Genomic DNA, 22708 nt, shown 5'->3' with positions numbered 1-22708 from the left:
TTTTGGCCTTGGTTAACCATTAACAAGATTAAATTGTATAACGATTCTATTGATGTTTCTGACCTTGTAGATGATGAAGCCTACATGCACCCCACATCCTATGAGAAAATCAAAGGCATCCCAATTTTGTCTACCCCACCTCCAGGTCTAGTCATTGACACTATGGAGGTTCTTATGTAGGGGATAATCATGAGAACAGATAAATGGGTGGAGTGGACCCAAGCGAGGAAGAAAAGGACTGGAAGCACTGGATCTACAGGTGGAGTATCACGTGGAGTTGCCCAGTCAACCGCAACAACCACTACCATAGTTGCTACATCGACATCTACAGGGCCATTATAGTTCATTGGTCAAGGTGGAGACCAACCTCTAGGAAAGAATGTGCCACTCACTCCTACTTGCGGAGCTGGTTCTCTTCCAAACATCGAGAAGGCTGGGGAGAAGCAGGATGACATGGATAAGGGGAAAGAACAAGAAAAATTATTGGCCAAGCCATCTTCCCCTATCCAAGTCATCAATTTGGATGGTGACACCAACCCCATGGATGGCCATGAACAAGATGCATCTTAGCAACGAGATACCTTAGCCCTTTTGATAACTAAGGTCGCTGCCTTCCCTGTTGCTTCTCAGAGTAAGTAGACTCCCTTGATTCTGAGGAAGCTATTTGATCCCACTGCCTTGCAGTCCGCTATCAATGTTCTCTCTACAGAGTCATGGCTCGAAGAGACCATTGATAGGAAGAAGAGGAGATATGAGGAAGAAACTCCATTAAAGGACTAGATCACACAAGTCACCTCTTCTCAGCCATCCAAGAAGGCAAAGAAGTAGAAGACAATGGCTGGACTGGCTATAGATTCAACAACTAGTCATATGCTAGTAGAGATCGTTGAGCCACAAAGGGAAGAAAAATTTCACGAGCTTTCCAAGGATGACTTCTAGATCAACACAATGGATCTTGGCATCCCAGCTCACGACTCCATGGTGAACATGTGGAAGTCTACCAATCAAAAAATCGAAGATAAGATGGAAGAGCTTAGGGCAGAGAAGGAAATCTTGAAGGCCTCGAATAAAGAATTGGTGGAATACATAAGGTCTGCACTTAGGAGCACTTCTTCGAGTCAATTTGACTTGAATGCAGAGGAGAACAAGAATTTACTCCTAAAACTGTAGCAAGAAAAGCAATTCGGGTAGGTTGGCCGAGCATGGGTTGATCAGATGAAAGCTCAAGGTCCCTTATTAGTTGAAAACTTGGGAAGCCTAGTATTGGATGCTCACAAGCTCAAGGAAGCAACTTCAAATCATCAGACAACCATACAAAAGGCAGCAGACATGCTAACAAAGAAATTTGCCCTTCTACAAGAAGTAATTGGCATGAAGACAAATGTGGCCATTACTCATGAGATTTTGAAGACATGCAAGGAGTCACTGTTTCATTAGAAACAATCCCTGGAATTTTTTATAGAAAGCTCACAAGGTTTGCAAATGAGCTCAAGGATGTACACAACTTGGTGCAGAAGGTCATTGAGAAGTTGTTCCAATACTTGAAGATATTGCACATAGTGTCCTTTGTGTCCACTAATGGTAAGCTCATGGACATTGAGAGAATGAAATCAAAGTTCTTGCCATTTGTTGATGAAGTAGTTGAGCCACTCAACTTTCAAGTGTCCAAGATCTAGGAACTCTCAGTAGTGGATGCAATCATAAGGAGAGAATCAGAGAAATTCCAGTCAAGGGTCTCCGGAATAGATGAATTGACTGAAATGCACAACTACTAGATGGTTCGATCTGACAACATCATCATTTCAGATGTCAAAGAACTGGACAAAGTAACTAACACCATGAAAGCCTATAGAGACAAATCAGTTACACCTAAGAAGAGATGATGTTCTAATGCTCTTCTAGACATCTATCATTCTTCCCCTTTTCTCTCTTTTTGTAGCCATTGGCATTTTGTCAGTCTCTGTAACAGACAATGACTAAAGCTTGCCCTATTTTTAGTCTATTCTATTTAGAGATGCTCTACGAAGCAACCATCCACTGTAAACAACCATTTTGAGAATGTTGGACTAACCGCCAACGTTCTCCTTCGAGATTCGTGACATGGCTTAACCACCTCCTGTGTTCTATAAGTCTAGTGGTTGTATCGGGTATTAATAGGTCAATCGTTTGGTGCAACAACCCTAGCTTGTAAGAAGTGGTATCATAACTTGGTCACAGGTTCGAATCTCCTCGGGTAACGTTGAGGGGGGGGATTGTTGGACTAACCGCCAATGTTCCCCTTTGAGATTCGTGACATGGCTTAATTGCCTCTTGTGTTCTATAAGTCTATTGGTTGTATCAAGCATTAATAGGTCAATCTTTTGGTGCAATGACAACCCTAGCTTGTAATAGAGAAGGCCTACAAATGTAACCTTTTAAGATGTTAATAAGATCGACAAAAAATACTTTTGGGAAAACCCTTGTAGCTGGGACTATTACGTGTGACTCTGAGTCCATTTCTAGTTTTGTTGTTCATCTAATTTTAGTATAGTGTATGTAATGAATGTGCTAATGTTGAGAACTGAATGAATGTGAATGAACCTAGCTTTGTTTCCTTTGTTCAATAGATTGTATGTCTTACTCTCTTTATCATAAGCATCTCTTTTGTTCTCTATGTTGTGTACATTGTACTTTGTGTGTTTAGTATAGTTAAGTGCATAAGGAAGCCTGAAACTAGTGTGTGGTGTAGCTGAGAGATAGACAATCTAGATATTGTCAAAATATCAACTATATGTGTAATCTAGGAATTACCTATTTTGCCATCTGTTCCTTTCTTCCTACTGGAAAAGTTGCTGATGCATGCTTCCATTCATTGCATTTTAGGTCAGAATAGATTGCATGTTGTGAGTTAGTCCCCCTTTTAAATTCTTACGTTGTTTAAAGTGTTGAGCAACTTGGTATTTGCCTCGTTTGCTCTCTGGTTAAGAGCATACCCCCAAAACCCAAAAAACAAAATTCATTGCATATCTTGCATTCAAAAGGGAGTTGTAACTTTCAATTCAGGTGTCCTTGATAGATTACTACATCGACCCATTCTGTTGTTAAGTTCTTTGTCCTTCACAGGCCATTGGGTAAGTTAGTAGTCAAGGTATAAACCAAAAAGATAAGAAAGACAAACTATTAACCAACAATTTTTGGCGACTCTATTGGGGAAGATACTCATACATCCTAAGTTCTCTTAAGTAAGTCTATTTGTGGCTTTGCTGAGAAACTTAGAAATCATCTCCGCGACACTCAAATAGTTGAGTCATGAATAACAACTCATAAGGAGAAATGGTGTTGTCTTATGAGGGACAAATCCTAGTAGTGCAACCTAATGTCAATTTCTAGGATGAACAAGAGGACATAATAAATCAGTTGAATACCCTCGCCTAGAAAAGCCAAAAGTCCCTTGACCAATATAGAGGAGTAAGCTTCGCCCTTGAAAGAGAGGAAGCCAATGTTGAGTATTGGGAGGGAGTTTTACGGGAAATAAGATAAAGAGAAGTGTGCCCATTGTGAACTTAGATAGTTCACCCTAGATGCTAAATATACCCGCTGCGATAAAGGGCAAGTTGTTGTGTTCAAAGAATTGTAGAGAGCTGATTTCCCTATATTGGAAGATCCGATTGGAAGAGGGAGAACTCGCTCTTGGGATTTGGCATATCAAGGTATCCATGGTGCTCTTTTTTTGCCACCTTGCCCTATTTCTCAGATATGTAGCCATTCATCTTTGCCTCCTATTTTTCACACTCAAATCCCATCACCCTCACTCTTCATAGAGTAATTACCCCTATTGCAGTCATCTTTTAGGCCATACCAGTAATACTCCCTACCTTAATGGCTATTCCCTGGGGTAACATTATTGGCCCTTTGTGACTTGCTGCCAATAATGAACTCCCTAGAGCTTCTGAAAAGAATTTTCCCAAATTCAATGGTGATGGGAAGGTCTCTGTTGATGAGCACATCACAGATTTATTTGCAGCATGCAATGTTGTTTGTCCCCAACATGACGATGTAGCAGTGAGGATGTTTGTGGAAACCTTGGTTGACAATGCAACTGATTGGTTTCAACATCTCTCGGTGGAATGTATCATGACCTGAGTGAAGCACACTATAAGAGTGCAAAAGATGAACATACTCTCTTGAATTAACTTACCCAAATAAAGAAAGAACCTAGTGTTCCTCTGAGAGACTTCATTGCTAAATTCAATAAGTTGGTCAGTATGGATTTTGCTACAAGTAGACCTATTGTTGATAACCAGAAGATGTTCCTCATTAGCTCCATGCCCCCTGACATAATATTTCAAATTAGGCATGCACATGTGGCTAATTTGCTAGCTGCTTAGACCTTGGAAATCAAATTGGAGGACAATTTGATAACAATCGAGAAATAGAAAAGAGAGATTCAGAGTGGAGCCTCTATAAGCTCTGGCCATGGTATTACTAATAATATTAAAGCAATGTTTCAAAAGCTCTATAATGAAATGATTTCCATGAAGAGACAAATGGGAAAGCCCATTTCTTTGCTCCAACAACCATATCAAGATGTTGCCTGAAGGCCTCACGAAGGTAGACCATTGCAATTGCCATTTGCTCAACAAAGACTTGCTATTGAGGCACCTCCCAAGAAGCAAAATATGTGCATTTTTCTTTTATGAGCTGATCACGATGGTGATTCTTGCCCAGAAATGAACATATATAAGAAGCTCACTACTAATGAGCTAACCATTGAGGAACCCAAAAGTGAAGACATTTCTGCCCCCCTTGGTGATTCTAGAAAATTCTTTTTCGAGTATGAATTGGATTCAAAGATTGGAGGAGACTGCTTCACCAGCTTAGATGAAATTCAGATGATCGTGGCCACAAGAAATCAAAGAGAGAAAAATCTAGTGAACTTTGTTCCTTCTCAGAACACAAACACTAGCCCTTCACTAGCTGCAACTAGAGCATAGACTTCCTCATCATGGAAAAAGAGCAGTCAAGGTTTGATCCAAATGGTAAGCCTCAATCCTCATTTGACATAATACAATATTTTAAGGATGTTCATATCCAGGTGTCTCCCCTTGATGATCTCAAAACTCATCTTGCTGAATTGCAAAAGCTAGTAGATTATTGTAAAGGCAATGCTAACGCCAAAACTCAACATAATCTCAACTCTACCATTAGCAATGACCAACTTTGATTGGATAGTGGCCCACTAGCAAGGGAGGATAAACACAAAAAAAATATCACACTATTGGTAATATAAGGATATCTCGGATGTTTTTCACAATTTAATATTGCATACGATACCAAGAGTATTGATCTCCAAAATATCAACATATGATATTCATCAATTAGTCAAACTCAGGGTAAGATATCGCATTTGATATCAAGAGTCTTGATCTCCTAGAATATCAGCATCCGATATTCATGAAGTACTCAAAAATAAGGTTTATATATCACATTTGATATCAAGAGTATTGGCCTCCCAGAATATTAATGATATTCACCACTTACTCAAAATGTTTAGATATCACATTTGATATCAAGAGTATTGGCCTCCCAGAATATCAATGATATTCACCACTTACTCAAAACGTTTTAGATACCACATTTGATATCAAGAGTATTGGCCTCCCAGAATATCAATGATATTCACCAAGTACTCTAAGAGTAATGGCCTCCCAGAATGTTGAGATACAAGACATTCACCATTTACTCAATTTATTAGATCTCAAAATACAAGTTGATTGTAAGATCATTACCTTACAACAACTTCTCCAAATACAAGTGATTATCATTTGGAAGTCATCACTTCCTCATGATGCACACAGGGGATAGACCCATACATAGTCACAGTCCTCATGACTGTGACAACTTATTGAACATTAGAGAAACCAGCTCAACATGGTTTACTCCCTCTCAATCAATAAGATTGGGTTCATTGAAGGTTAACCCAATAGAATCCTCAGTCTTCTCCCTCTCTTTCAAGATTTCCTCAAATGAAATGTTATTCTCCCTCTAAATCTCAATCTCCCTTTTTTTGCAACAACATTCTCGGAGGAAAAGATCAAGACAAATAGCTCTTCTAGTGCATATAATTAAGAGAGAGACTAATATAATACTCAATATTTTCCTTGCATACTCCCATATTGAATCTCTTTAACATATATTAAACATCATTTTGAATGAATATATATAATGCAATTATACTTAATTCATTACCACATATATTATCAAATTATATATCCCATATAATATTTATCTAAACTTTAGAAGATAATATTTATAAAATGATCATTAATAATAAAACTTACCTCAATACTTATCTTTATATAGTCAAAGGATAATAGGCTCCAAATGACTTATTTTCTACTTCTCACATTTCTTCAATTACTCATATTATTATTTACTTCATAGAACTCATATTCTTTTATTCATTTCCATTACACTTCACTCTAAATCTGCCAACTTCTTCCAAATGCATACTTCACATTTTCTCATCCAATACCCACACTAGTGCATTTAACCCTAAATTTCGACCAACTCTTTTAAATGGCTTGGTTGGTCGATTATAAAGGAAACTAATTTTTTTTTTTAATAACATGCTTGTGTTGGTCGCAATTGCAACCAATTATTGTTGGTCTCAATTGCGACCAATTATTGTTGGTCTCAATTGCGATGCACACGACAACATAAAGACAAAAAAAAAGGGCATGGAATTCACATTTCACTTGAGCAAGTTAATGTCAAGGGTTTCACTTGTGCACCATTCCAGAATTTCGCATAGTGAGAAGAGGTTGAATCCTCAAAGTAGTGTCGATACACATATCTGACATGAATTTTGGAGGCCCTAGACAGTTTAAAAGGCCAATCTAGCTGCCTCATCAATAATTTCTTGGGCATTGAGTAAGTCACTGAGAAGAAAGCACGTTCAAAAGTGCAACTCTAGTAGAGATGAGAGACTTGAATAGCTTGTTGATTTTGTGCTCGAGGAGGGGTAGAGCATGAGGGCATAGTGGAGGGCATTTTGCTTGAGCGCCATTCTAGCATTTCACATAGTGGAGGGCATTTCGATTGGAGCATCATTTGAGCATATAGGGCCACTTGAAGACTTACCACCATCAAAGGTAAGGGAAAAATGCAACATTATAAGAAGCCAAGGGCTACAACAGGGTTTGGTATCATCTCTTGAAGTTTTTACTACTGATTGGTGAAGGGTTTTATATTATTAATTTTCTTTTTTGGGCAACAAATGTTAAAAGGGTTTCTTCCACTACTCGGGTATGCTATTTGATCGTAACGAGTTTTTTTCTCTATGAAATAATGAAGAAGAAGAGTTGAAAATTAAAATAGACTTAATATTTACAATCTAAGATGCTTCCTAGGTATTGCATAGATGCAGTATACAAATGCTTTGCAATATCCTCTTCACTAATCTTCTTTCCATCCAAATCCCCTTCCTTCAAAACATCTTCAACAACCTTAGCAATCTCCTGAGTACTAGTATAAAGAGCACATATATTCATAATAGCCTTATCATTATTGCTAGAGAAAACCATGGCCCTTTCTACTGATTCTCTCACATTCTGAGGAAAAAGACTGATATCTCCTATAAGTTGAACCCTAATTCCATACTTGTTAACCATGCTTTCCTTCTCAACAAGAAGATCAAGCTTCTCCTTCATTAAATTCATAAGTGTCTCAACTTCTTCCTTTGAGCACTTGAAATTCTCAAATACTGAAAGCATAAACACTCACACATTTTATACCAATTTCATAACAATCTCTCAAAGTATGCATCAAGCTATTATACCCATATTCATGGCCCCTCCATTTTTGCATATTTCTATTCATTGCATATCTCCTATTGCCATCCATTATGATTGCAACATGCTTTGGAATAGGGCCTACTGAAACAGATCATAATAGAAATCTCCTAAACAATTCTCTCATTGAATTTGCAAGAAATGCAAAACTTTCTTGCAAGTAAGAACTATTGAAGGATTGGAATGCTGTTAAACTTGTCATCTTTGATTATGGGTGGCTTTTCTTGATCATAATGAAGGAATATATAATAGTTTTTTCTTGTGGGTCTTTAATTACGTACCATAGAATCATTTGTGATGGAAAAATTAGGGTTGGCTTATCTTATCTTTTAATTATTTTTATGAAAATTGGGTTCTAGATCTCTCTTTAAAGTTCTATTCTATGTCATTTTTAGCCTTAAAAGAAATTATTGACAAATTTTTGATACCTCAACTAATAATTCAATCTACAGCCACCATAAATGTGATAGTTCCTATTTATCTTTTGTGCATTCTTTAATAATATTCGTTCAAAAAATTAATGAAATAGGACGATTTTGTTGATACCTAAATTATCATGAAAAAGCAAGGTCATTGAACCATTGCTAGAGAATCTCATGTGTTAGATAGATATAAAGAACTTCACATGTTATGCATGTTCTATATCAACGAGCGACTTAATTTTGCATGAATGATTGAATTCTAGAAGTTTCACTACAACTCACATAGAAATCATTTTATTAGAGGATATGGGAAATGTCATTCATTATATAAAAATGAACATGGAGGAGATAACTATGGCGTGTATAGTGGTTAGAAAACATCTTCTTGGTGTAGATCAGATTTTATGCAAAGTAATAATTTCCTAAGAGAAATCTCTTGTCAATCAACTTGCCTAACAATGCTTGAATTTCCTACAATTAGTCAAGATAAGTGCTAACCATTATTGAATATCTTAAGATAATTCTCCGCAAAGTATTTCTTCACATTATTCTTCCTTAAATTAATTTGATTTCTTCACATTATTCTTCCTTAACTAATCTGTTATATTTTGTTGACCCATTTTGAGCTCTTGTTTCTTTCAAGCAACCCAAATTGATTAAAACTTGTTTGTTTTTTAACAAGTTGTCTTCAAGCCAATGCAATATGCCATCAACATGTCTAATTTGGATTCCCTTTCCTTAAAGGAAACTATTCTTCAATGCTCGTTTATTTTTTAAAATTGGTTTATTTTTTAAATCAATTTTGGTACAATAAATTATGAATTCTTATTGGTCGGTGCCAATTTTGCTGGGAGTAAAATTAATTTTTCTACACCAAAAAATAGGAAAAATAAATGAAAAATTAGTGCTTTAATTTCCAATAGAACAAGTGTTAATTTTTAGAAGCTTTAATTCAGCACATGTAGTGCTTTTTATGTTAAACCATCTCAAAAACACAAAAAAATGGAAAGCAATAAAAACCAAAAACAACCATAGTCAATTCAGTAGTTAGAGCCATGAAGGCTTCTTACATGAAATGTTTGCTGCCTTGATAATATTGAAGACTAATCTGCAAGATTTTATTGCCAAAAAATAATTCTAATACAATCTTTTGATCCGAAATCAATAAACAATGTGGGTGATGAAGAAAGTCTTTAATCAACAAATTTCAACTTTTTAAACATTATATCCAAAATGCTTTGTTCAAGATGATCACTGATATAATACATATTGATCTGCAATTGTAAGGGAAAATAGATATCGATCAGCAAATATATGGATTGAATGAACAATTGCAATATCTGATTTGACTTTGCTAAAAATGTTGATTTATGGAGATAGTCTAGAATCCGGATAAAGCCATTGCAAGATACTCATTGATATGGCAAGGACTGATCTGAATTTATAATATATATAGAGATTGTATTGATCTAAGTTTGATCACTATGTTATAATTCAAAGATGTGAGAAGAATGGATGAGTTGTGAATATTATTTCTATATTATATCAATCAAATATAGAGATTTAAATCAATCTAAAAGTAATATGCTCATCACTGTTTTTGATGTTCATCAATTTTGTGTATGTGATGATCCACTTTTTTATCCAAATGATGGCTTGATATAATGGCTAGTCTGAAGTTTTTTATCGCTGTTTCTAATATTTAATCTTATTTCTTATGTGATGTTCTTGTTAAGATCATCCTCTCTGATTGAGGCTATATGTACATGCAATCTTTATTTCTTACCAATGGTGGATTACTTCCACCCTCCTTGGTTGCTGTAAGGCTCTTGGAGTCCTCAATATGGTACTAAAATAAGGTTTGATAACTAAGTCCAAATATTCATGTTACTTTAGGTTTCAATTTTCATGTTTCAAAAATTTTCAAGAATTAATGAAAGTTTCTAAAGCCAATTTGTTTATGGTCATTTAAACTCGTTCTATTTTATGTTAATATTAGGATTAAATGAAATTTATAGAAGCAGAAAGTACCATCTAACTTTGTGTTTCTTTTTTTGTTTTGAAGTGTAACTTGCATTTCTTGGAAGTGTTCCACAACATAGATCTCCTTCAACAAAATTATCTAGGTTGGGCAATTGGTAACTTCTTTTCTATCTATGGAAGATTGTAATTGACAAAATTTAAGACCTTTATAAATACTGTAATGAAGCTTTTAATGATATGATTGCTCATTGGATAATTGGATTATTGAAACAAAAAGACCAAAATATTGTTTTCATTTGGGTGGCTTTGAAGATTAAATGTTATTTTAAAAATAATAACCTTATTTCTTGACAAGAGTATGTATATAACCATTAAAAATATTTGGAACTATATCTTGGATTAGAACTAAAATTAACATTCACATCTTCTTCTATTTCAAAATTTTGAACTATAATATATGATTTTGATATCCTTCACAATCAATGAATACCATAAATTTGTCTTCAACTCAATCTGGACTATTACTATAGTTTCGTTCTACTTCTTTTTACATCAACTTATCGTGGAAATTATTATCAAATATTGATGGTATTCTTTTTATATAAATTGGATAAGTGGCACTAGCGGAAGTTAAATAATCAACAACTCTTTTCTTTTCAAAATAGAGTTCAAGCTTCATTGCATCAAAGTCTACTTAAATAAAAGGAGCTAAGAAACTGAAGATAGTACCTATGCCTTTCGAAGTCAAGTTGCACTATAAAATTTGACATATAATACCAAATTGAGCATATTAATATTTTGACTAGTCACTATAATTCTTTGTATCAAAATGTGTTACTGAGCTAGTAAGCATTCTATTTCTTTTAGAAAGTGAAATTCTCTTACCATATGCAACAAGACATCACCTTTGAATTGATTTCTCTAATGAATGGTCTTTAGAACCTTCTTGTTAAATTCAACCAAATCTATGTTAAGTTTTTTGGGTATTCTACTATCTTCATTACTTTTGAAGAAAAAATATTAGTTTTGTTCAAGGTTAAGTGAGCTTTATTTGTCTCTAAGTTTGTAAAATTATCATCCATGCAAAGTATGTGAAAAATATTTGGTTTGTGCTGGATGCTTCCCTATAATGTTTGGATTTTAAGGTTCTCTAAGCCATATCAAAGTGGTTGTTTGATGTTACAAGTGATTTTAGATCTCATATATTACTTAAAGCTCTGACTGTTCCATACACTGCTTTGGTTCTAACTTTTCCAACATAGTGACCTTCAAAATGATTTAAAAATCATGAGCCTACAAAGAAACTACACTCTATTTGTATCCTTATCACTCCAAATCATCAATAGAGTCATGATCAATCTCATCTATGAAGCGTATGAAAAGCTAAGGATTTGGAGTGACTTTGTCATTTCATTTTTCTCCACATCTTGTTCAAATCATACAATGCAATCTCATCTATGAAGCATATTAAAAGCTAAGGATTTGGAGTGATTCATATACAATTCATTTTTTGTCATTCATTATATGGTTTGAACAAGTGTGGAAAAAAATCAGATTTTTATTATGAATTTTCTGTTCATCAATCTATGTTAAACTAATCAGAAAAGATTTGGTCCTCTAAGTTATGGAAGGTCAACTAAGTATTTGTTTCTTTTCATTTTCTATACTTCTTTATCTCTTTATCAATCTATCTCTCTATCTATACCTCTTTCTATTTGTCTCACTTTAGTATTCATTTCTATATGTGTCTTCCTCTTACTACTCCATCTGCAAGTTGCAAACAAATCATCCTTCTTCCACTAATGAGTCATTCCATTCCAGAAAGACCATGTCTGATGATATCAACACACAAAAAAAATAGGGAGAGAATTGCTAGATTGTGGTCTAACTTAAAAAGAAAAGGTGATGGAAAATGTTATTGTCCTTGCAAAATTTGTAAGGGCTTAAAGATTCGAAGATATCTAATCACAATAGGTGATCAACATTGTAGGCAACATGGTCACATTGAAGGGGGAAACAAATATCGTCCATTGGTATGTATTTTAATAGTTTATAAATTACATAAGACATGATTTGATGATGACATCATGGTCATGGTTAATATAAGGTCATCATTTTCATATAGGTCAACATCCCTGAGTTTCATGTTATGGACCATGACAATTTGAAGAATGCGGATTTCCAAATGAGGGAACATGGAGGTGCAAATATTGAAGTAGAAGGTAATGATACCATGGAAGAAGACCATGATGATGAAGATCACGATGATCAAGATGATGATGACGATGATGTTGATCTAGAGCTTGATGTACCTATACTTGAGAAGGCACACAAGTCCCTGTATGAAGGCTCCAAAACAACTCTTCTTGCCGTTGTATTGTTGTTGGTGAACTTGAAGGTTATGAATGGTTTATCCAATGTAGCAATGACATGTATGTTAAGGTATGCCATCTTCTTTCATTATTTTACTCGTAGTTCCCTTACAATTAACATTGGGTTCGTATAGCAATTAATATTCTTTAAATTAACAAATTATATTTTTGTCGTAGGTTGATAGGTGAGTGTTTGTTACCACCATCAAAAATTCTACCTTGTTTGTACCGAGAATTATCTGCCATCATGAAAGATATTGGAATGGAGTATCAAACAATACATGCATGTCCGAACGATCATATTATATATCATAAACAACATGAATTTGCAACACAATGCCCTATTTGTCATATTAGTAGATATCAGTCAGATTGATTAACAAAAAAGGTGCCTCGCAAGGTTCTTCGACATATTCCCATTATTCCACGTCTGCAACGATTATTCAAGTGCAATAGCTTGGGACAATTTATGGATTACCATGCATGCAATAGAAGTCAAGAAGACATTATGTGAATGCTTGTAGATGGTTCGACATTTAAGGAAATAGAGAAAAAATGGCCACACTTTAAAGAAGAACTTCATAATCTCAAGCTTTCATTAGCAGCAGACAGTGTCAATCCTTTTGGAGAGACGAGATCTACTTACTCAGTGTGGCCTATTTTTGTTATCAACAATAACATGTTATAATTCTCTAGAATAACTGAGAGGGGGGGGGGGGGGTGAATCAGTTATTCAAGGTCCAAATGCCTAATAAAACTTTTTCTGTTTTCTCTACAAATCCTTAATGGTGCATAATTGAACTTATCATGCATGCAATTTAAATATTGAAACAACTAAGAAAAGTAAACATTCATCACACCATAACACTAAGAATTTGATAACCCAGAAACCCTCCAGGAATAAGAAGGTAAAAATGGGGTGGGGATGATACCCACAAAATAACTGTGCAATTGATTTTAACCACTTCTGATGGTCTGCCCTGTGAAAAGCCTACCCTGTTAAAGGCTCCAACACATTGTTAAATGTGACCTTGTTAGAGGATTTCACCAAACTATTAGGAATGGGCCTGGTTAAAGGACTTTGGAAAATTCACTTGGAATGTCACCCTATTAAAGGATTTACAACATGGCTATTAAACCAACCTAAGTCCATAGGTTTTATCTTAACTGTTACAATTGCTAGAAAGTAACAACAATAGCTTTGATCTGATTCAACTTACAACATAACTTGCAGATTACAGATCACACTTTAGTTCAATCCTTTTCTTGGCTTTTAATCACTTCAATTCTGTTAGCTTGTCTTCCTCTCAAGCTTTGTTTCCTTGATTCTTCTTTACTCATCAAACCAATGCAATCATATCTGTGGTCATCCAGCGAAACAGAGTATTCTTTGTTCTCTTACTCCTCAACACTTTTCTTTAGCAACTCATGATTTCATACTTTCTCACCACCACACTTCTGCTTCGTGACCTTATGACTTCTTAAATAGAAATCTGTAAAATCTTTCCCGCTCAATTCTCCCTCTCCAATTTTAGGGTTTCAATGGTTTAGGTGGGATAAAATGTATCTACCCCATATTTCGTCTTCATCTAGAAACCTTGTCTAGCATCTAGTTGTATTCCCTAAAAACCTTTTTACATGGTATTCTATGCCACCAGCTCATCACTCTTATCTTCTATCTGGTTTACAAACTTCTAGGTAACAACCTTGTCCTCTCAGATCTAGCGAATCTTCGATTTCAAAATAATGCAGCAACTCGGCATTATTGGTTTACTGATACTCGGCTTGTTCTATGTTACTCGGCACTTGCATCTTGCTTGACATCTATATCTTTACTCGACACCTGTTTCATGCTCAACACTTGATATTTACTCAGCACTTATTTTCTGCTCGGCACTTGACATTTACTTGGCACTTATTTTCTGCTCAGCACTTGATATTTACTCGGCACTTATTTTCTACTTGGATCTCTCTCTCTCTCCAATGAACTTAGTTAGACTTTACAAATAACTTAGCTAAAACCTTACATCTTTGATATGTTTTAGTGTGCCCATTCTTTGTGTCTTAGAGTATGTCATCAATACGCTTTTTCATCAATGGCTTAGTTGATCCTTGTATTTCATTACAACATCATAATTTGAACCTTTCTCTAGGTACTTTAGTTACATCTTATTGATTGCCTCCTCCTTGTCAATCAATCAATTGATAGTATTTGGATCATTAAAGCAATTGTCATTCTTGCAAGTAGCAAGTTTGACATCAATGACAAAACAATGATTGAGAACATTCTTTACCAGTTCCATTACTTTTTATGTATTATCTCTTCAATCATTTCCAACAATCTCCCTCATGATCTTTTTCAATCATTTCCAACAATCTCCCTCTTTGGCATTGATGGCAAAGCAAACTGATCATTTGATTAACTTAGTTACCATCAAAATTACATACATTTTCCTGCCACTTTCTATTTCTCCCTCTTTTTCTGTAGTTTTACTATTGATCATATATCTTTACTTTTCAGTTTCTCATAAGTCTCCCTCTTTCATATATATCTCCCTCATGAGTATCTTTCTCTTATTTTGTTTATTTTGATCAATTTATTCATATCTCCCTCTTTGACATAAATGCCAAAGATGTAACATCTTTAACATATTAAATATAGGCTTTGCATCTCATATTTTCTCCCTCTGTCACCATGCTTGTGATTGATTTGGAGTTTCTACTCTTGCTGTCATCCTCTGCATCATTCTTTTGATATTTCAATGATTTATTCCTATTGATGCAGGGCAGCTTGTTTATTTTTATATTTCTTGAGTTAGGGGTATTACCCCCAACTTGCCTATAAGATATTCATAGTCATCCTTGGGCAATGGTTTGGTGAAGATATTTGCAGTTTGTTCCTTTGTGTGAATATACTCCATCTTCACTTGTTTGTCTTCTACCAATTCTCTGACATAGTGATACTTGATTGCAATATGCTTGGTTTTTGCATGCATTATTGGATTCTTGGATATGTTTATAGCACTTGTGTTATCACAATACAATATCACAGGTTTGGTTACTTCTTCTTTCATTCCTTTCAATAAATGTGTGAGCCACACAATGTTTGTGCAATTGACTACTGCTGCCATGTATTCTGATTCTGTAGTGGACTGAGACGTGCATGTTTTCTTCTTGTTGGTCCAAGTAACTAATCTTTTTCCTAAAAATAGTGCTCCTCCACTTGTGCTTTTTCTGTCATCAATGTTACCTCCCCAATCTGCATCTGTGTATGCATTGAGCTCAAACTTTTCATTCTTTTTATAATAAAGACCAAAGTTATCAGTTCCTTTGAGATACCTCATTATTCTTTTTACTGCCATGATATGATTTTTTTTGGGATTAGCAAAGAATCTAGCCACTATTCGAACTACTAATGCTATGTCTGGTCTGCTATGTACAACATATTGTAGTTTTCCAATCATGGGTTTGTACATTTTTTGATTAACTTCAGCTGATACATCATTTTTGGATAGCTTATTTCCTATTTCCATTGGTGTGCTGACAAGTTTGGAATCTTCTAATCCAAATTTTTTAAGTATCTCTTTGATGTACTTTGATTGTGTCATAAATATACCATGTTTTAGTTGATGTACTTGCAATCCAACAAAGAATTTGATTTCTCCAAACATAGACATTTCAAATTCATGTTTCATTTTATCAGCAAAACTTTTGCAAAGTACTTCCTTTCCTCCAAACACTATGTCATCTACAAAGATTTCAGATACAATAATGTCCTTACCTTCTTCTGATTTGATATACATGTTGTTGTTGTCATCAGTTCTTTCAAATCCAATTTGCACTAGATACTTGTGAAGTCCCTCATACCATGCTCTAGGTCCTTGTTTCAGACCATAGAGTGCTTTATGTAGTTTACAAACCATATCTTTGTTGTTTTCATCAACAAAACCATTTGGTTGTTCAATATAGACTTCCTCTTCCAATATACCATTCAGAAAAGCAGACTTTACATCCATCTGATAGACTTTAAAATCTTTATATGCAGCATATGGAAGTAAAGTTCTTACTCCTTCCATTCTTGCGACAAGGGCAAATGTTTCCCCATAGTCTAATCCTTCTTCTTGAGCATAACCTTTACATACTAGTCTGGCTTTGTTTCTAGTAATTTCTCCATTCTCATCTAGCTTGTTCCTGAATACCCATTTGGTACCAATCACATTTTTGTCAATTGGTCTGGGAACTAAATTCCAAGTTTTGTTCTTCTTAATTTGATCAATTTCTTCTTCCATAGCTTTATACCAGTCACCATCTTGTAATGCATCATACACTGTCTTAGGTTCAATTTTTCTTAGTAGACATGATTCATTTCTTAGTCTATTCCTTGTCATTGGTCTTGCATATTTGTCACCAATTATTTGTTCAGCAGGGTGATGCCTCTTCACATATTTGGACAATCTTGGTTCTGTCCTTGTTTTCATATTTGATCTTTCAGATTCAGGATCACTATGCACTTCATTGTTAGATAGCTCTACATCTCTATCATGTGTACTGACTTCAGAGTCAGAATGAGCATTTTCTTCATTCTGCAACTCGGCTTCTGAATGCAACTCAACATCCACTGGTTGTGAGTTGGCTAACACTGAAACTTGTTGTTGAATCCCAGTTTGATTGATGGTATCTTTGTTAATGGGCATTCCTTCATAAGAATACATGAAGGTTCTGTAGTCATCCATTTTCTTTGGTTTTTCAACTTGGACATCTGCATGCTCATCAAAGTTTATATTTGCACTTTCCACAATTTTTTTAGTGTTAGTATTTAAACACTTTTATGCTTTACTTCTAGTGGAGTAACCAAGGAATATGCCTTCATCACTTTTTACATCAAATTTTCCATTTCTAGCATCTTTAAGGATAAAACATTTGCAGCCAAATACTTTGAAATGCTTTTCATTGGGTGAGTGACCATACCATAATTCAAAAGGTGTTGCATTTGTACCTTTTTTGACTTGTACTCGGTTCAGTGTATGAATAACCACACTTACAGCTTCTCTGCAATATTTTAGAGCAATAGTCTTTTCCATCATTAGTGTTCTGGCACAGTCAATCACAGATCTATTTCTTCTTTCAGCAATTCTATTTTGTGGGGGAGTTCTCGGGGCTGATGTTTGTCTCTTGATTCCTTTGTCATTGCAGAATATCTCAAATTCATTTGATGTAAATTCACCACCTCTGTCTGATCTCAGGCATTTCAAAATTTTTCCTGTTTCTTTTTCAACTCTAGCCACATACCACTTAAACATTTAAAAAGCATCAGATTTTTGCTTTAAAAACATAACAGTCATCATCCTGGAATAATCATCAACAAACAACATTATATATTTGTCTCCTTTGTAGCTTTGTACTTCCATTGGACCACATAAGTCAGTATGGACTAACTCAAGTACTTCTTTAGATGTATAGTCTTTACTTTTAAAACTTGACTTGGTCATCTTTCCTAGCTGACATTGTTTGCACATGATATTGTCAAGTTTCTTTAGTTTAGGTAAACCTCTGACTTTCTTCATTTTACTAATATTGACTAGATTATTAAAGTTGACATGACATAGCCTTCTATGCCATAACCATACATCATCAAATTTTGCAATGAGACAAGAGGTATTTTCTAGTTCAAGATTAAAAAAATTACTTCTTGTTTGATCTCCTTTTCCTATCAGTCTATTATCAGTATCATAGATTTTTACAGTTTTATTTCCAAATTCTACTTTGTAACCTACATTGCCTAACTATGAGACACTTAGAAAATTGTAGTTTAGTCCTTCAACATAGTATGCATTATCACATGCAATTTTTTCTATAAGCTTAATGGTACCTTTTCCTTTGACTCGACATGGAGCATCATTACCAAATCTAACACAATTTCCATCATACTGCGTAAAGTTAACAAACTTACTTTTGTCTCCTATCATGTGATGTGAGCATCCACTATCTATGATCCATTTATCATTATTGTTCATGCATGTTACCAATGTTGTTGGCTCTTCTTCATCAGATTGGTCCTTCATGGCCACATAAACAACTTCATCATCATTATCATCAGAATCCTCTTCAACAATATAACACTTCTTGCCTTTGTCTTTGTAATCTCTCTTATCATCTTCTCTTCTATTTTTGTACTTGTTGCCTTCCTTGTATTCCTTTTTCTATGTACACCTTGCAGTAATATGTCCTACTTCATTGCAATTAAAACAAATGATAGGCATCTTACCTTTGAATCTTCCTTTGCCTTTGTGAAATCTTCTAGCTAGTAGTGCTTCCAATTGTTCCACATCTTCTTCATCAGTGCTATTGTCACTGGATACATATTTCATCTTTCTTCTTTTTTTCTTTGATTTTACCTGATCAACATCTTTTAATGATAGCTTGGCTTTGAAAGCAGATTCAACATTCTCAGGTCTGTAGTTATCAAAGTTAGATAACTCAAATGCAGTGAGTCTTCCTACTATGCCTTCAAAACTTAGATTGTTTCTTGGCACACATCTTAGCTCTTGTATAGCTGATACTCTAATAGCATAGATAGGGAGCAAGGTTCTTAAAAACTTACTATTAATAGTATCATCATCTAATTGACCATTCAAGCATCTTATTGCACTCACCACTTCCTTTATTCTAGTAGCATACTGAACAACATTCTCACCTTCTTCCATTTTCATATCATCAAACTTTCCTATGAGACTTTCTCTTTTTTCTCTTTGGACATTCTGATCTCCTCCATAAATTTCAGATAGGGCTTTCCACATTTTGAATGCAGTGTCACATCCTTTGATATCATCAAATTCAGCATAGTTGAGTGCAGAAGCAATTTCAAGCATTGTTTGATTATGTTCATGTTTGTCTTTTAAATCTTCTGCAGTAGGAGCACCAGTTGGGTCAACATGTTCAGTATCAATTGAGTTTCAGGCATAATCTCCTATGGATCCAAGATGTAGCTTCATCAAGCTTTGCCAAGCAACAAAGTTTTCTTTGTTGAGCGTGGGAGCTTCTGTCTTAGGCATTTTGATCTTTTCTGCTTCTGGTTTTTTAAACTAAATCAATAGCCGAGACTCTGATACCAATTGTTATAATTATTTAGAATAACTGAGGAGGGGGGGTGAATCAGTTATTCAAGGTCCAAATTCCTAATAAAACTTTTTTTTGTTTTCTCTACAAATCCTTAATGGTGCATAATTGAACTTATCATGCATGCAATTTAAATATTGAAACAAATAAGAAAAGTAAACATGCATCACATCATAACACTAAGAATTTGATAACCCAAAAAACCTCCAAGAATAAGAAGGTAAAAATGGGGTGGAGATGATACCCACAAAATAACTGCGCAATTGATTTTAACCACTTCTGATGGTCTGCCCTGTGAAAAGCCTGCCCTGTTAAAGGCTTCAACACATTGTTAAATGTGACCTTGTTAGAGGATGTCACCAAACTGTTAGGAATGAGCCTGGTTAAAGGACTTTAGAACATTCACTTGGAATGTCACCCTGTTAAAATATTTACAATATGGCTATTAAATCAACCTAAGTCCATAGGTTTTATCTTAACTGTTACAATTGCTAGAAAGTAACAACAATAGCTTTGATCTGATTCAACTTACAACATAACTTGCAGATTACATATCACACTTCAGTTCAATCCTTTTCTTGGCTTTTAATCATTTCAAATCTGTTAGCTTGTCTTCCTCTCAAGCTTTGTTTCCTTGAATCTTCTTTACTCATCAAACCAATGCAATCATATCTGTGGTCATCCAGTGAAACAAAGTATTCTTTGTTCTCTTACTCCTCAGCACTTTTCTTCAGCAGCTCATGATTTCATACTTTCTCACCACCACACTTCTAGTTCGTGACCTTATGACTTCTTAAGTAGAAATTTGAAATATCTTTCCTGCTCAATTCTCCCTCTCCAATTTTAGGGTTTCAATGGTTTAGGTAGGATACAATGTATCTACCCCATATTTCTTCTTCATCTAGAAACCTTGTCTAGCATCTAGTTGTATTCACTAAAAACCTTGTTACATGGTGTTTTGTGCCACCAGCTCATCACTCTTATCTTCTATCTGGTTTAAAAACTTCTAGGTAACAACCTTGTTGGCTCAGATCTAGCGAATCTTCGATTTCAAAATAATGCAGCAACTCAGCATTATTGGTTTACTAATACTCAGCTTGTTCTGTGTTACTCGACACTTATTTCCTACTCGACATCTATATCTTTACTCGACACCTGTTTCATGCTCGGCACTTGATATTTACTCGGCACTTGTTTTCTGCTCGGCACTTGTTTTCTGCTCGCACTTGACATTTACTCGGCACTTGTTCTCTGCTCGGCACTTGATATTTGCTCGGCACTTGTTTTCTGATTGGCTCTCTCTCTCTCTCTCTAATGAACTTAGTTAGACTTTACTAATGACTTAGCTAAAACCTTACATCTTTGATATGTTTCAGTGTGCCCATTCTTTGTGTCTTAGAGTATGTCATCAATACACTTTTTCATCAATGGCTTAGCTGATCTTTGTATTTCATTACAACATCATAACTTCAACCTTTCTCTAGGCACTTTAGTTACATCTTATTGATTGCCTCCTCCTTGTCAATCAACCAATTGATAGTATTTGGATCACTAAAGCAATTGTCATTCCTGCAAGTAGCAAGTTTGACATCAATGACAAAACAATGATTGAGAACATTCTTTACCAGTTCCATTACTTTTTATGTATAATCTCTTCAGTCATTTCCAACAATCTCCCTCATGATCTTTTTCAATCATTTCCAACATAAAATACCTCCTTGGTTGTCCATAAAGAGAGAGAACATAATGTTGACACTGATTATTCTAGGTTTTTTTGATTTAGTGGTCATCAAAATTAATTTATTATTACTAATCCATCAAAATGGTCATAATAATTATGTAATGTTTTTGTTCATTCAACTAGTTAAGTACCAAGTTAAAGATATCAATGTATATATTGAACCCCTTATCGACGAGTTGATGGTGTTATGGAATGGGGTTACTATGTATGACATCTATAGACCAATAGGACAAAGATAATTTCAATTTCATGCAATGCTTGTATGGACAATACACGATGCGCCTGGGCTAACACTTTTTTGTGGTATGTTCTCTTCTTAACACCTCTTTTTTGGTATGTCAAAGTTAACACATTTAATCCAATTATCCACGATCTTGTAGGTCTTCAGACAAAGAGAAAATTTGCATGTCCAGTTTTTGGTTCAAAGACAAAATCTCGTCATTCAAAAAGTTTAAGAAAGTAGGTGTTTGATGAGAATAGACACTTTCTGCATAGAAATCATAAGTACCAAATTATTGAAAAATATCTTTTCAATGAGAAAGAAGAGACTATGTCAAATCCATAGAGAATGACACCTCACCTATGGAAGTTGGCATACAATAAATTAAATCATCGAGGTAATGTCATTCCATTTGACATTATTATTTGATTTCAAATTTATATTTTGATATTGTGTTTTGTTTACTGATGATGTGATTGATGCTTGTGAAGGTCGTCAAGGCATCAATGACCAACTTTCGATAAGACTAAACATTTATCCTACGCAATTTACTAGGTTGCCATACTATAAGCAACTCCCAATTGTGCATTTGTTTCATCCTATGCATATTGGAAAGAATGTAACAAAGACATTATGAAAAATCTTGGATGGAAGGCATGACAAAGACCAAATTATCAAAAATTGTAGTGACATTGAAGAATCCAACCATGCAATGAAAATTTGCTTTCGATCAAATAGCAATGGAGACCAAATTGATACAAGTGCCCTTAGTTGGTTATTGTCAGAGCAGCAAAGCAATGCTATAAAAGAAGTCATAAAAAAATGATCTCCCATAGGATTTTCTATGAACATAAACAATCTCATATCAAAGAAAAGTTAATTTGGGCCAGGGTTGAAAACATACTATTGGCATACATTTATTAAGGTAATTCATGTTATTTTGTATTCTCTATATATTTATATACTGCATGTAGTTTTAATTGCATTCTTTTATTAAATATTGACAAGATCATTTTACAAAC

At 34.8% G+C, this 22708-nt stretch overlaps 1 pseudogene; it reads right to left on the bottom strand.

The window, feature by feature from the left end:
• Window positions 1-7361: 7361 nt before the first annotated feature.
• Window positions 7362-8034, bottom strand: LOC149571514 (dehydrodolichyl diphosphate synthase CPT3 pseudogene; annotated as a pseudogene).
• Window positions 8035-22708: the final 14674 nt, after the last annotated feature.

The sequence above is a fragment of the Cupressus sempervirens genome, chromosome 2 (genome assembly GCF_028749045.1).
Source record: "Cupressus sempervirens isolate cs-2001-9-10 chromosome 2, ASM2874904v1, whole genome shotgun sequence".
NCBI classification, from domain to species: domain Eukaryota; kingdom Viridiplantae; phylum Streptophyta; class Pinopsida; order Cupressales; family Cupressaceae; genus Cupressus; species Cupressus sempervirens.
The sequence above is the reverse complement of the archived record's forward strand: the minus strand, read 5'-3'. Positions and strand labels throughout refer to the sequence as shown.